Source organism: Aythya ferina (genome assembly GCF_964211825.1).
Source record: "Aythya ferina genome assembly, chromosome: 1".
NCBI lineage: Eukaryota > Metazoa > Chordata > Aves > Anseriformes > Anatidae > Aythya > Aythya ferina.
This window is the reverse complement of record NC_140296.1, coordinates 69395577-69410680: the sequence shown is the minus strand read 5'-3', so window position 1 is coordinate 69410680 and position 15104 is coordinate 69395577. Positions and strand designations below refer to the sequence as shown.

Here is a 15104-nt window from a genome sequence, read left to right as displayed (position 1 = left end):
CATTCACATATCCTCAGCAGGTATAAATCAATACAGCTTGAATTACATTTCTGGAACTATGCTGAATTCTGTCTCTTGGGGATATGCTCTACAGCCTCTAAAACTTTAAATGCATAGAATACAGGGACTTCTGGATTATTAAATTAATTGGAAATATAAATTCACTTTAGAAGCAATACAAACAAAAACAAGAGACAGAAATCAGAATTTCAAATCCTCTTGACTCTCTGAAATGATTCATAACTGAAAGAACATGATCAGTTTTCCTCTGACTCTGTTGAAAGTCTTTTTCATTCCCTCTGTAGGAAATAGCACCGTTTTGTAAATGGAATGTATGGAGAGATGGATAACTCCATCTTCTCGTAAAAAGAAAATATTGCTCATAACTTTAGGAAGGTTCTCGAAAGACAACATTTAGAAGATGTTGTTCATAAGAAGCTTTCTTTTTTGTTGTTGTTTTATTTTCTTTGTTTTGTCAAAACATGATGTGCTAAGCTGTAGGAAGAGGATTAAAACATAAACAAAGATGCAAAAATCTTGCATTTTTTAACATCTTTTTAGTCTTCATTGCCCATTAAAAGTGACAGAATTGGGTAAGTCAAGACTCCACACATTAACTGGAAAGAGCAAAATAATTTTGTGGCAAGTTCCAGGATTGTTCTCAGCTGGCAGAAAAGTGGAACAGGGGGACTGCATTGAAAAGGGAAGGTCATTGGGAAGTGACTGAGGCAATGACTATCAAATTGTCTGAGGAGTGAAATATGCTATGCACTGACATTTGCTAAAATGATGCTAGTTACATGAAATAAAATTGACATCCAGGTACAGATGGGGTGATTCCACTGTGCAGTCTTTGCCAAATCACCAAAATCAATTTTGTACTGCAAGTTACATAAACCCTACAAGGTATTTTTAGTAATAATCTGAAAGCTTTTCTTACTTTTAATATGCTTAAATTTTTGAAGATGTTTTTAAACTGTTTGTTTTAGTGGAGTATTTTACCTTAACTAAAATGTAAACAGATATTTCTGCAGTCCACAGTAACACATTCAAGTCATTTTTTCTTTCTCCCAAATGGCTATTTAAATCTTGGTAAGATTACTTGTTTGCAGAAATCAGAAACACTTAATATTTAGTGCTTCCATGGAGTTGTTCATCTTGAAAGTTGACAGAAGTTATTAACTCTCACTAAGTTCTTGTGGAAAAATAAGTATATCCTTCAGGAAATTAAAAATAAGCACATAAATTCATAATATGTTTTCCCTATGAGGGCACACATTTACTCTCCTGAAACAAAGTTAAAATTTTTGTCCCATATTTTCTTAACTATATATATATATATATACACATATATATATATGTATATATATGTATAAAGTGACTAAAATGATGTCTAATGTGGCCATAGCTCTATTAATAGACCTGAGAAAACATTGATTACTGCACTAACTGCCCTCTGATTCTGATACTGTCACTAAGTTTATTACGTGGTCCGTTACTAAGCACTAGTCTGGGAGTGGTGTCACAGACCTTCATAGGTAGCTAAAGTGCAGCAGCTGGCAAATAAATAAAATCATTTGTTTGTGTGTAACTGATGACTATTTATCCCATTAACACAAATGGCATTAAATGTTTGCATATTTTCAATATTTGTTAATGTGTGAAGTCATTCAGGAAGGTGAGGCTGGCACAGTAAAGATATTCTGTTTGCCCCTTCAGCTATTATCCTATACTTGTGATAAATATATAACTCTTCAAATTGTCATTTCCTCTTCCATTCTTATATTGGCCACATTTTCTTTAAAAGAACAGTGGGATTTAGCCACATAGAGGTATAGAAGAAGCTTTAATGAACAAAGTGCCATGTAAGGTTTTGTTCTGAATGAACTCATTTTGCATTTGAAGTCTAGTCTATCCATAAAGCTTTTTGAAAGCTAAGTATGGGGTAGATATGCATGCATATTCAGTGAGACCAGGTTTCTGGACTGTTCTGTTTCTTCAAACTTTTTGCTGTCCTTTTGGCATCTTGTTTGCATGGAAGTGGTAGAGGGAAGGCAATGATGTGGCAGGAACACCTTGTTACAGGATCTCAGAAGGAAGACGAAAGTAGAAAACTGATGACTATTCAATGACAGAAAATTACTGGAAAATTGTTATGCTTTCCAAGAACAGAGTTTGCAAAAGCTAAATGAATTTAAGAGGTGATGAGCCTAACTATTGCTGTCTGAGCTCCAAGAACAAATTGAAACTCCAAATCTGAAGCACTGTGCCAGAAGACTTGTCAATTACACTGAATGGAGGAATGTGGCCAGGAGGAAGGTCAGTGTCTGTCAGTGTCCTCAGAGAGTCCTGGTGGACTGAAATGGGGTCTTGGGCAGAGTGGAGGAAGCCCTGGGACAACTGAGCAGGGACAGCAAGATCTGTGGGGGCACTCAGGGGCCTGATACAGGCCCAGAAACTACAAAGACACAAGAAACCTCAGTTTTCTACCCTGGCCAGAATTACAACTTCACAAGAATATAAAAAGGAATGGATCTTTAAAATGAATTGCATTGTACTTTTTTTTAATTTTTTTTTTCTCCAAGAAATTTTATTGTACTGCACATCTTTTATACAAAATTGTATTTTTATTTTTTTTTTTCAAGAAATACGTCATAGCACCAAATAGTTCCAAAGCAATGACTCTTAATTTGAGAAGTATTGGAAATGAGACCTAACATGGCTGACACTTGTGAATGAGCCTGGAAAGTGAAGCAGATCCAACAAGCATCACTGGTCGGAGATGAGCAACACCCTCTGATCAAGCATTATAGCAAATCACATCAACTAGTAATATGAATTATTTTATTTGATTGAAAACTATTTCATGCCCAAGCAATAGTTAACAACTCTCCTTTAAAATAAGACTTAAAATCTGTCTAATTTTCTTCTGTTACAGTGGCCCTAAATACTTGGAATAAACATCAGCAAGCACATCTTGAATTTAGACAGCTCAGAAGTGGGAAAAACACTGCACCTGGAACAGCCAACTCCATAATACGAAACAGAAAATATATATCCAGTCATTTAACGTGTTTTAAAGGGGTCCCTGGGTGAATAAAAACCCGGGCTACTGCCAGGGCAAAGCCAGAGACAGCTGCCTGATAAGGGCAGGGAGCCCCTGGCGGCCATGAGGCCATACACTTCCTGAGCAAGGCCTGCTCATAGGATGCAGCAAGGGAACAAGCCATGGGATGGCGACACAGGGTCAGTGACCATGTGGCCACTTGGCAGGACCACGGTGTCCAGGCAGGTTTGAGTTCGAGCTGGGTAGACAAAACTATAGATCAGGGTCAGCTTCAGTAATATACGTGTTCAGGCATAGACAAATCTACGGCCATAGCTCCGGCAAAGACAAGAAGAAAGGGCAAGAACACAAATACAGCTCTAAGGAAGAGAAGCCCATGGTGAAACATTTAAACTCACTCTGCTTCAGCTCTTTCAGGGCAGTGTGATCGCAGGTTATAAAGCTAAGCCATAGGAGAGCAGACCTGACCAGACTTAGCCAGACCCCAAGGAGAGAGAAGAGGTTACAGAGCCTGTATATAAAGAGGTTATAGAACCTGTATATAGAGCACCTATGGTTACACTAACAGGAGTTTTTGACTCAAATGTGCAGATGAGTCAAATTTTTCATTCTAGTTAGGGCACATTAAGGGTATTAGATCTACTTTGTCCAGCACATTGAAGAAATACAAAGGTGAGAGGAAGTGCTCAGTAGAGAAACAAAAGTGATCAGATATCTCAAAAACCTGCTGCACAAGGAAAGATTGTCAGAGTGGCAGTTTTTGGTTCAGAAAATATTATTCAAACATGTAAAACAATACTTGCAAAATTAGAAGAAAATGAGCAATACATGGAACATCCCAGCTGGCTGAACAAGATATGGATGATAGCAAACACTAGATGCAAAATTAAGTGAAGCATTAGCAGACATTTTTTCATCATGCAGACTTATGCCTTGGAACTATATGTACTCCAGAATGGAATTTCTTTTAGAAATAAAAGGGCTCTTGAAAACTTTTCAAGGTTCTGATCCTTTATTTTCCCTAAAATCACTCTGACTAAATGCTTTCACCTAGCTCTGAGGACCAATTGGTCTCCACTTTCCTCTCCACCAGGTGCTAGAGATTTACCATATTTCCATAACTTCAAGACTAGGCATTTGCTTTATCTTTTGGCAATTTGTGATTGGAAGCCCTTCAGTGAGTCATGCTTTTAGATGCTCATACTCTTGGGTGAGCTGAGGGGACATTTCATTGTAGTTGGAAACTCCCAGCATGTTGAGATCAAATGTCATTATGGCACAATTATTCTCATATGTTGTAATTTTGCATCCAACAGGGTAGGAATCAATAGCTGCCCTCATTTGCTACTTGCTTGACAACACAGAACACATCCCTTAAGGGTGTATTCTGAAGGTAAATGATGTTACCAAGAAACTCATTAAAGCATGTTGTTAATCGACAACAAATAGTCTCCTAGTTGTAGGGAATGTTACTTGCCAGTTCAGTTTCATGTGGTGTCCAAAGGATACAACATGTCCTAGTAGCTGCTGATGTCAATAACACTGGTTATTTAGGAAGAGCACACAGCAGGGAATGAGAAAGACCACAATTATCAGATGAGGAAATTGCCTTTGTTTTCTCTGATGCTGGTAATGTTGTTTGGGTGACATCACAAAACTCTATGTGACAGTAAGGAAGAGAGTGAGAAAACAGAAATCACAGTGAGGTGGTCTGACTTTGCAGTGTGCATTTATTTTGTTACCACAGTCTCAAGAGCAATAACTGTTCTCTCTCTGGTTGCTATTTTATTCTTGGAGCAAGGTTCTGAACATAAGTAAATGCTCCAGCTAATGTTAATTTTTAAATATATTTTCAGCCATGTCTCCAAAGTTAAATACACTAAGAACAGATTTAAGTAGGATTTGTTGCCATGATTGTCCTCTTCTGGATAGAAATGTATGATGAAATGCACTCCATTAAAAATAAATTGAACATAACAGTTGGTAATCTCTTGCTCATTTCAACAGATATCCAAATGCTTTTCCATGTGGCTTTTAAAACCATGGCCAAAGTCCATTGCGTTCTTCTAAGTATTAGGCTGCACACAGAAAAGTTGAGGTTATCAGCAAAACGAAGAGCAACATATAGAAGAACGGAAGTGTTGAATGCTGCTGTAGTTAACAGGATTTCTAAGAAATACTGCAAGGGAAAGGGCTTTATGGAAAATGTATGTTGTCTGAAAAGGGAGCAGCAGTGTATTTTGCCACTTTTCTGAGTTTCTAGCTGTTGAAATGCTATGAACTGTAGAACAGCTTGCATAAAGACTGATTAATGAATTGTGCTGTGGGAGCTCTTGCAACATATCCTCTCCCTCAACTAGTTTTTGCTGAAAGTTGGGCATATGCCTTGGTGTGGTGCAGATTATGCTAGCCAAACATCCTCTTCTACACTGTTATAAAAAGAACAAAAAAGCTACAAAAGAAGTTCCCTCAAAAGACCAGCTGTTGTGGGCATAAATATGTGCCCAGAGGTGTTCCAGCAGAAAATTCTGCTGTGTCCAGGCTCCTGCATAAGGGTAGTGGCCAATTCTGAAGTCAAAGCAGCTGCCATCAACAGGGGTTGCTCAGCCATGTGAGCGATACTGCATACAGTAACAACAGTATTTATACACATATTTTTCTATGCCTGAAATACATCTGCTTTTCACAAGTTACCTCCTACATTCCGGTTTTAATATAAGAGCTGGTCACATATTATAATATGCAGTTTTAGTATTATCACAAACTCAGATACCCAACTTCATTTGTTCATCTGGTCTTTTGTCTGGTGAACACTCAAAATAAAACATAATAATTGCTCAAGAATTCTCCAAGAAAAAGAGCCTTTATAGCTCTTCCCTATGATAAATTTATCAGCTAATTGTGTCTGACACTGTCTGTCTGTAGAAAGTAGGGATTTCTGCATTCACCAGTGTCTTACAGCACAACAAAGGCAAGGTCAGAGTCATCTGGATCTCTGCACTCAGTCACCTTAGTTAACGGAAATTTTCTGGGTAAAGTCTAAGGAATGGATGGGGCTGCTACCAATGAGTTTGGGCACAGTGCCCTGCTTAGCATCTCAGATGCGCAGGAATTATTTTTGTTTGTTTTTATACAGAAAGAATTTAAATTAATAAAAATAACAATTATTATTATAATTATTACTATTATTATATTATTAATAATAATACTATATAAAAGTATATATTATATCTTATATATATTACATATATAAATATATGTAATATATTTATATATATAATAGAATAGAATACATAAAATATAATATATATAAATATATTATATTATATTATTATATAATATATTATATTATTCATTATTATTATTACTTTCCAAAATATATATTTCTGATTTAGAACACATAAAAAAAATAAATAAATTTTGTCCAGTGGCTTTTGGTTTTGTTCCTACTTCAAGCAGAGCACAATTTCATCACCTTCAAACTCAGGAGCTGGCAATCTCAAAAACGGAGACTGCATGTAAAAGACAATGGTCATATTGCCATGTAACTTCATGAAAATTCTTATATGAGTTTATATTAACTTCAGAAAATTGCTAAAGTCTACTTATCAGGATTAATTATGATTTACTTATTGGGCAAAGTAGTTTATTGATTAAACTTGGTCTCAAAGCTAACGTTCAGTCTAGAGTAATAGCCTGGAGTAACCACTTCCCACAGTGGGAAATTTGTATTGCCATGAACACATAAGTAGAAACTTTGCAACTCTTTCCCCTCCTGTGGCCTCTTCCCCTGAAGCAGATCTTACAATATGTGTATCATCCCAAGTAAGTCATTGTCCTGTTTAATCAAAGATTAGAAGAAAAATTAATTTCATCATCCATCTCTCCTCAAAGATATCTCTGGGTCAACAGTGTAGGAAACTAAAGCTATTAACTAGATGATGAAGGAATTCTGCCAAGAACAGTACATGACTGCTCCCACGAGATCTCTAAATACCACTAATACTATCTTTGGTGAAATTAATCCCTGTTCATTAACGCAAAGCAGTTCTGGTCACACAGCCCGTATTGCACTCCAGGCTTGGAAATCTGGGAGTCCGGAAATTGGGCTTCTTATAAAGGTATTTTCAGTCCTTCCAGTTAATTCTTCCCTTCCAGCATTCTTTGCCTCACTGTCTGACATCCATCTGTACCTCAGGACAGCCAGTGAAACTCAAAGCATGCAACTTACATGGCTTTGACACTGCATCAGCCATGTATACACAGATCCCTTGCAGGCTTGTGACTTAAATGAATGGGTAGCACTTGCTCTTAAATCAGCCAATCCACCTGTATTTTGGGGAAGGAGCCTGTGCTTAAAAATGCAATGACCTACATCTTTGATGGTTAGGATTTAACTGTTGACAGTTTGCAGTTATGTTTTGCTTCATTTGACAAAGTTTACATGTGTAGGAGGATGAATAATTTAAACCGGTTCTTTTTTAGCCATTTCTATTTATTTATTTTTATAAATACTTGTTTTCAGAACATCTTTTGTCCTTAGATGCAGCAATTCAAATGAAAACCTTTCTTGTCCAGCTGCCTGCCACCATTTGGCTTACCAGACCTGTAGGACCATTTCATAAATATCATTCAATAAAGTTTCCTGCTACTTCAGATTCCCTCACCTTTTGATACACCTTATCTCTCAGGTTGTAAACTCTTTCTAGCAGTAATACTCCTTTGCTATATGTAGTGGCTAGTACCAAAGGCTGTACCAAGGATTGTTGATGCTCATGCTAGCACTGTCTGTGACTCTGTCCCTCCGATTCCACCACCTAGGGATCTCCTGGAGCACGTCATCACATCTCCTCAGCCCCCACAATGGGCTTTCCTCCCAACAACAAGAGACAAGAGGGATCACGTGTACCTGATTTTGTCCCATCACCCAGGTAGGTGACTCTAGCCTGCATCAAGAAGCTGTGGTAATAACAATACGGATGCAGCCAAAGAAACACAACCCATGCAGGTTCCCCAGACACTGTCAGCAAGAAGTTACTGATTTCCAGTGCTGAATCTCTCAGCCTTAATTGCTTTTCTCCTCTCTTTGAGAACTCCTTGTCTATGAAAATGGACTTTGGAATTTTGGGGAGTAATGGTGTTAAAATAGGTAATTAAATAAAAAGGATACATAAACATGTTTAGTTTGTTTGTTGTTGGTGGTGGTTTTTTGCTTCATAATGTTTGTTATGGGTATCACTGCATTTACAGATTACTTCAGTAGCTGGCAAGATTTGTCAGAAAAATGTAAATGTTACTGGGTGAGCATTTTCAGCTTGTTTTATTATTTCTGTTTTCTTAGTGATGAGTAGTGGAAGAAAACAGGGCTGAAATTAAGTGCAAAAGAATTATCAACTTTTGAATCTGTCAATGTTAGTGCAAGAGAGAAGTCAAATCTCTCCTGTTACTTACATCAAAACAAAGCGATGAATTTTTCATTAACCTAAGAGGTTAAATAATTCACCAGGAGGAAGAGATCCAGGAGAACAACCTCAGCTCAGCCAAAACTCTTCACCCTCCCCAACGCAAATCTTCCTTTCTACTCAACTCATTTCCCAGGAAAAGATCCTTATCCTCTGACAACGTGGTGCATAGCATGGAGGATGCTCCCCACCTCTGCTGAAGCCCTTCAGATAGGCATAAAATATGTAATTCTTTGGGGGCTCTGAGTTTACTCTGTGCAGGCAGAGGTGGAAAACTGCACCATGGTGCTGAGCTTACTATCCTGGCAGGTCAACAGGGAGGATCTGAGCTGTCTAGAGAAGAACTGCAGGCCTCAGAGGACATTGGAATAACAACCTCATACCAAACAGTGAAACCCAGATTAAACTGCTCAGCAAAGGCAGCACCAGCCTGATATTAGAACAGCAAAAGCATACAAATTTTGGTGAAGAAAAGGCTCACTAAAAGAAAGAAAAAAGTTTTCACTGTAAGGATGTGGGGAAGCATCTCAGTAACATCTTGACTTTATTTAAGACAGCACTGAAATACTTGCATATGCATCTCAAGGGGAGACCTTCTTTTGGAAAGATTTGTTGGACAGCCACTGGGATAGTCTATGCAGTGCTGTGACTTCAGTCATGTGCATCAGGCAATATGCTTTTTCTCACACCCCAGATGCTTCTATTTTACCTTACAGACTCACAAAAGGTTATTGATTTAGAGCGTTTACTAGGGCCCACGAGAGGTTAATGTGATGAACTTCATTCAAAAGAATGTTGTCATAAACACTTATTAAAATTCCTGCTTCTCGTGCATGCATTTGTCAACCGGAAATTGGCAAAAATACAAAAAGAGATTATTGAAATTAATTTCCCTGAAGGAAACATTAAGTCTCCCTCCTCCCTTTTCTCCCCCCATCTGCACCTCCCTCCTACTCCATGGGCTCCAGTACTAGAAGCTTTTAATTGTCTAGATTGTCGGTTTTTGACATCTTAATCTCCCTTGATGAGCCTGGTATCTTGGAAATGTAGCATCAGAATACTAAACATTGCACCTCCTGGACAGATGTAATGCACAAAACAGTTGCAGCTGGGCCCCAGTTCACTTCCGTGCTCCTGTTTGTTTGTCCCAGCCTCTCTCTTGCTCTACATGGTGTAGAAATGCAGCTCTATCAGCTTCCCCAAAGTCATCCTCTTCTCTCTGATTTGAAAATCAGAATTTCATTCTCTGCCAGATCATGAAGAATCAAGCCAAACAGTGTTTATTCTGTAGGTTATTAACCAAAACTATATCCCATTTCATTATAAAGAAATCTGCGCTGATCAAAATGAACCTGCACATCTCCAGGACCAGGGAGGCTGGGACACAGAATGGTTCTACATGTGAAAGGAGGTGGGTACCCTCAGTCCTGCAACTACCTTCGTGAAAATGCTTGTGAGAGGGGGATGAAGAACAGTAACCTCAGAACAGAGAAGCAAGTACCAGCTTATATTTGGAGGACAAAATGCAGGGGTCTGTTAATAATTATTCTGCTTCTTTGACAGGTACTGTGTATTACTGAGACTGTGCACTAGCTGCACTGTTATGAGAGTTTGGAGTTTTCTTTCAGGACTATGCTTGGACAAGAGTGCTGTTGTGTGAGGTCATTGTACTATCTCAAACCAAGTCTCCTTCAACTGCTTTCACATAGTCACTGGGGACAGATCTGACAGGAAAGTGCTAGAAAATACCCAAGAGTTTCCTTCTGCAAAATAGGGAATATAAAGGTTTGAGTTGCTTCTTCTGCTGTAATTTTTCTGTAGTTCCACAGATTATTATTATATTGTTAAGACAATTATATCATAGCTTTTTCCTGGAAAAGACTGATACCTGTTAAATGTGGCCACAAGATGCTGGAATGGCTGCTGACTAGGCACCTATATTCATTGCAGAAATTTCTGGACAATAAGGTGAATCCTTCTGCTGATGTTAAATTTTTCTTTCAAAACAGATTACAGGCACAAAATAAATGCTCAGAAAACAGAATATAAAAATTGATAAATAGGATCCTGAAGCAGTGATTTTTAATGGTGCTTTGCTGAAAGTGAGAGAGATTGTGTTCATCACTGGTTCAGTCCAGAAGGATGCTGCAGCTGTACAAAGGCACCAGAAATATTGTGTTTCTGTGTCTTCACCACCCAAACCAGGCACTTATTAATAAAAACCTGCTGTCAGCTACTTCTAGTTGTGGATGTAGATCATATTGATGACAAGGCCACTATTAGTGCCTCCATAAAGGCTCTCTGGTAGCAGCCCAGGCTTGGTGGATGGAGTCATTCAAGGAGCTGTTAGGCATACCTGGGGAGAAATACTTCCTAGAGTCCCTGGAAATCTGGGCAATGGTAGGTTGTACTGAATGCTTCCGGGCAAACCCATAGAGAAACACAGATCAGAAAGGTAGATTTGAACTACCTTGCTCCATTGAGTCTTAAATATGTGCAAGCTTGCTTGCACTTCCAGTAGCTGCAGCCCACTGTCTCTCTGTGGTCAGTGTTTAATGATGGGCTGATGAGTTTGCATTTCTTTTTCTTTTTTAATTTAAATTTTATTTATTTATTTATTTTTCTTTTAAGAGAGAATCTCATTTACTGTGGAGATGAGAGTGAGGGTTTTTTCTGGAATATCTCACAAGGACACGTTGGTGATAACAGTATAGATAGAAATGTTTATTTACAGATCTTTCTGATATCACAGGGAAAAACAGCCCAGTTCAGACCATTTGAGTTAGATCACAGCTAAGACAGTATCTTGATTTTATATTGAGCAGATATTTTTATATTGAACAGATCATTGACTGGCAGTCTGTGAACCATATATGCAGAATGGATGCTGGTAATGTAACATACCGCAAAACCAGACAGCTACAAAATGTTAACAAACACCTAGAAATTTCTAAATGTCTTTCTAGAGCAGATCCCAGGAAGTTCTGATCTTACACATGCGTGCACACATATGCGAGAGATATGGCATATAAGAGATATGGCTGCTCCAGCTGTGTGTGCCCCCCTGCTTCTCCCAATGCCCCATAAAAAATGGGGGCCATGTGAGCACTGCCATGCCCAATGGCATGTATTGTAGACTATATGTGCTTTTTTCTTTTTTCCTTTTTTTTTTTTTTTTTTTTTCCTCCTATAATATCTCTTGTTTTTACAAATATTTTCCCTTAGATCTGGACTGAATAATTCATGCTCAAATAGCCTGTTTTAGCTGTGTTAACTATCTTGTGAAAATTTTCAGTTCCATTTTTCAGAATCAGATTGAAAACACATAGAAGACATTTTGCCTAGTTAGAGCATTTGGATTCTAAATGTTAACATTTAAATAAGTCAGTTGCAAACTTTTTTTTAATTCTGAGCAGAAAATACGTATAAATTTTTACCTGAATTAAAACTTGTAGCTTAAAATGCAACCTCTACATTGAATCTCAAAACTGAACAGCCTTTGAATTTAGTAGCTGAGAGGACTTGCTGTATCTTACAATAGTTTTCATTCTTCACTGAGAATAAGTTTGTGCTTTTTTTTTTTTTTTTTTTTTTTTTGACTCATTGCTGTATTTAGTTAATATTTCAAAGCAAAGGAAAATCTGCATTTTTTTTCCTGTCATTGTGGTTACCACTGAGAGTAGGGAACAGAGAGAAGCCTTTCAGCCAGCTCCAATTACAGTTTCACATGCTGTGTGGGACCCACCTGACCAGATGTCCAGATCTACGTTGTAGATTTTCATGTCCTAGGCTTGTCATCAGCAGAGAGAAAGCAGGCTTTTCTATGTGTGATTTAATTCATCTTAACATGAATGTTTAAAATAAGTCAGAGGAATCAAGACTTTTTCTCTGGTTACTTTGAACTGAGACTGGGAAGAGATTGTCACATGTGGACATTGACACTGCAGGCTTTAAAAAGTTAGGTGAGATGAGTCCAACTTGCAGTGTCAACCCACCATAGCTCACATAAATTATCACCATGGTGGAAGGAAGGAATGGAGGATTTAACAGATAATGAAAGTCCCAGCAGCATTTCAGAGGTGAGCAAGGTCTGTTTGAACACCAGAAGAATGTAAGCAACATTCATGCTAAGCCATCCACTATTATCCCTCGATATCTCATAAATAAGAGTCTAAGTCACTGAAGTCTCGGAGACTTTGCCAGCAAAGGTGCAGTCTGTTTTCCTAGCACTTCATTTACTACTACAGATTTCTTAATCTCTGTCCTTCAGAAGACGTATGTTTTATACCCATCACTAGCATAAACATTTAAAGAATCATCACCTTTTAAAATAGAAAAAGTTATGTCTGGTGCCTAAGTAGGGATGCTGAGCTTGTAAATTGCTATGTTCTTGTTTCATAGTTTGGATGTACTGGAGCACAGCAAGGATGTTGTATAATTTGGAGTTAAGGTTCAACACTCCTTTATAATATATAGAAAGAAAAAGTACGGCCTTCATCGAGAATTTCAATTTGGAGATGTGTCTTGGCAATTGTGTATAGCTGGTAATTTGCATCAATTTCTTAAAGGCATGGTTTAAACTTCACGTCCAAAACATATTACACACAACATAAGGTAACTCTTCCAGACCTTCTTGTGAAGGGTAATGTTGCCCAGAGGGCCTGTGGGGTCTCCTTCTCTGGAGATGTTCAGAACCCACCTGGATGCCATCCTTTGCAAGTTGCTCTAGGTGATCCTGCTTGGCAGGAGGTTTGTACCAGATGATCTTCCAAACTCAACCCTTCCAATGGTCTCTTCCAACTGCAATCATTCTGTGATCATGTGTCTGTGTAAGGGTAAATTCACTACTGCACTAGGGGTTGGTAGCTACCGAGTACCCAAGGTCACAACCTAATGGCATTTGGTAGGAACACAGAGAAGGCCCAGCTACTCAACGATTCTTCACACATTACTGCTAACATCACATACTCAAGTCTTCATGCTTCATCTGGAAGAAAATATAGCATCACTACTAATGCATTTTGTGTCTGCTATAGACTTTTAATGAAATGAATATCATTATATGTATATGAGCAAGTGAAAGGGGAAGAAACAACACACCATCAGGTATTTACTTAGTGAAATGCTTGCAAGCAAGTATGATGGGTCATGCTTACCTCATTTTAGATGTCTGCCAGTTGTCTACATCAGAGCTTGTCACCGCAGCTACCTTTACCATCAGCATAAAGAATATATCATTTAGGGCATGATTTCACCTGGCTGACTTTAAACACCTTTCTCTGGATAAGAATGACAGGGCCTTAGAAATGACTATATCTTTGTATTTTAAGTGAGAGTTCAGGTGTGGGCATCTACACTGTAAGTATACATGTAGATTTGATCAGAATACATTTGTTCAGGTGAATGCCCCCTGAGAATTTGCATTTGGGGAGAAAGAAGATAAATTTATATAGGAAAGGGGGCATGATAATATAAAAATTAAGTATTCTCTAAAGTCTTCAGGTAGAGTGAAAGAAATGCCACTGTGAAATGTTGTGAATAAAAGATTAATGTGATCTTTGTGTCAACACATAAAGAGAAGTGAACAAGAATATGGAAGAAGCCTTCTCTACATCAGATATGAATAAGACAAACAAGTGTCCAATTCTGGTGTGAAATAAAATGAAGAACTGGAAAAGGCTGAGGAAAAAAATTGTTCGAGAGACTGAAGCAAAGGACTTTTAGGATGAGATTTAAAAAAGAAGTACATAATAAAGTGACATATGACCAAAAACTTGTCATAAAGAAAATTAAAAATTAACTTGATGGTAATATTCAAGAATCCCCTAGGAAGAAAAATGTTAGGTATGAAAATATTCCTTAATCTAACAGAGAGAGGTGTAGCAAGTACTAGTATCTACATTTCAAACTAGCAGATCAAGCCCTCTATTTCTGAAATAAATACTTTAGTTAAATACAGACTGCATTTTCTTTATAGGGACAATAGAATGGAGTATAATAATCTTCTCTCCAAGAAGACAGAGCAAGGCTAGTAGCACCTTCCAGCTTTAAAATGTCTGAAGCTCATCAGAGAACAGACAAAGCCAAATATTATGAATTTACAAACTGTTTTCAGCTTCTTTCAGGAAGCCTGAGGGGAGAAAAAAAATGTTTTGCAAGTAGAAGAACATCACTATTTGCAAAGTAAAGATTACTACAGTTCACCTACACATCTGCAGGAGAGAAAGAAGCAGGAAAATGGTGCATATTCAGATTGCAGATCATGACATTCAGCAGAAAAATAGTTCACAGCTAAAAATTTACTCTCGAATTTCAATTTTGATGGTGTATTATGGAAGGGAATATTAAGAAGACAATGATTATTTAGAAAGATTAAGATATTCATAGTAATGACTCTACAAGCTATAATTTAAGGAACAAAAAAAGGCTCCAGGTTTTCTGTGCGGCATTTTTAAAGCTGTATTGAAATGTAAAATTAAAGGAGCCCTCGTTTTTCAGATTGTTCTGCTCTTCAATATAAAATAATTGTTCCTTTTCTGGGGAATAAGAACGCTCTCTGGCTGTCAGCCTGCTTT

General features: G+C 37.8%; 1 long non-coding RNA gene across 1 annotated transcript in view; it reads left to right on the top strand.

Moving 5' to 3' along the window:
- Nucleotides 1-9622: 9622 nt before the first annotated feature.
- The window catches only part of LOC311446016, a 29380-nt gene continuing 23898 nt past the window's right edge, over nucleotides 9623-15104 (top strand). Inside the window, exon 1 of the long non-coding RNA XR_014698713.1 lies at nucleotides 9623-9940. This is a non-coding gene — a long non-coding RNA (uncharacterized lncRNA). The remainder of the gene's footprint in view (nucleotides 9941-15104) is intronic.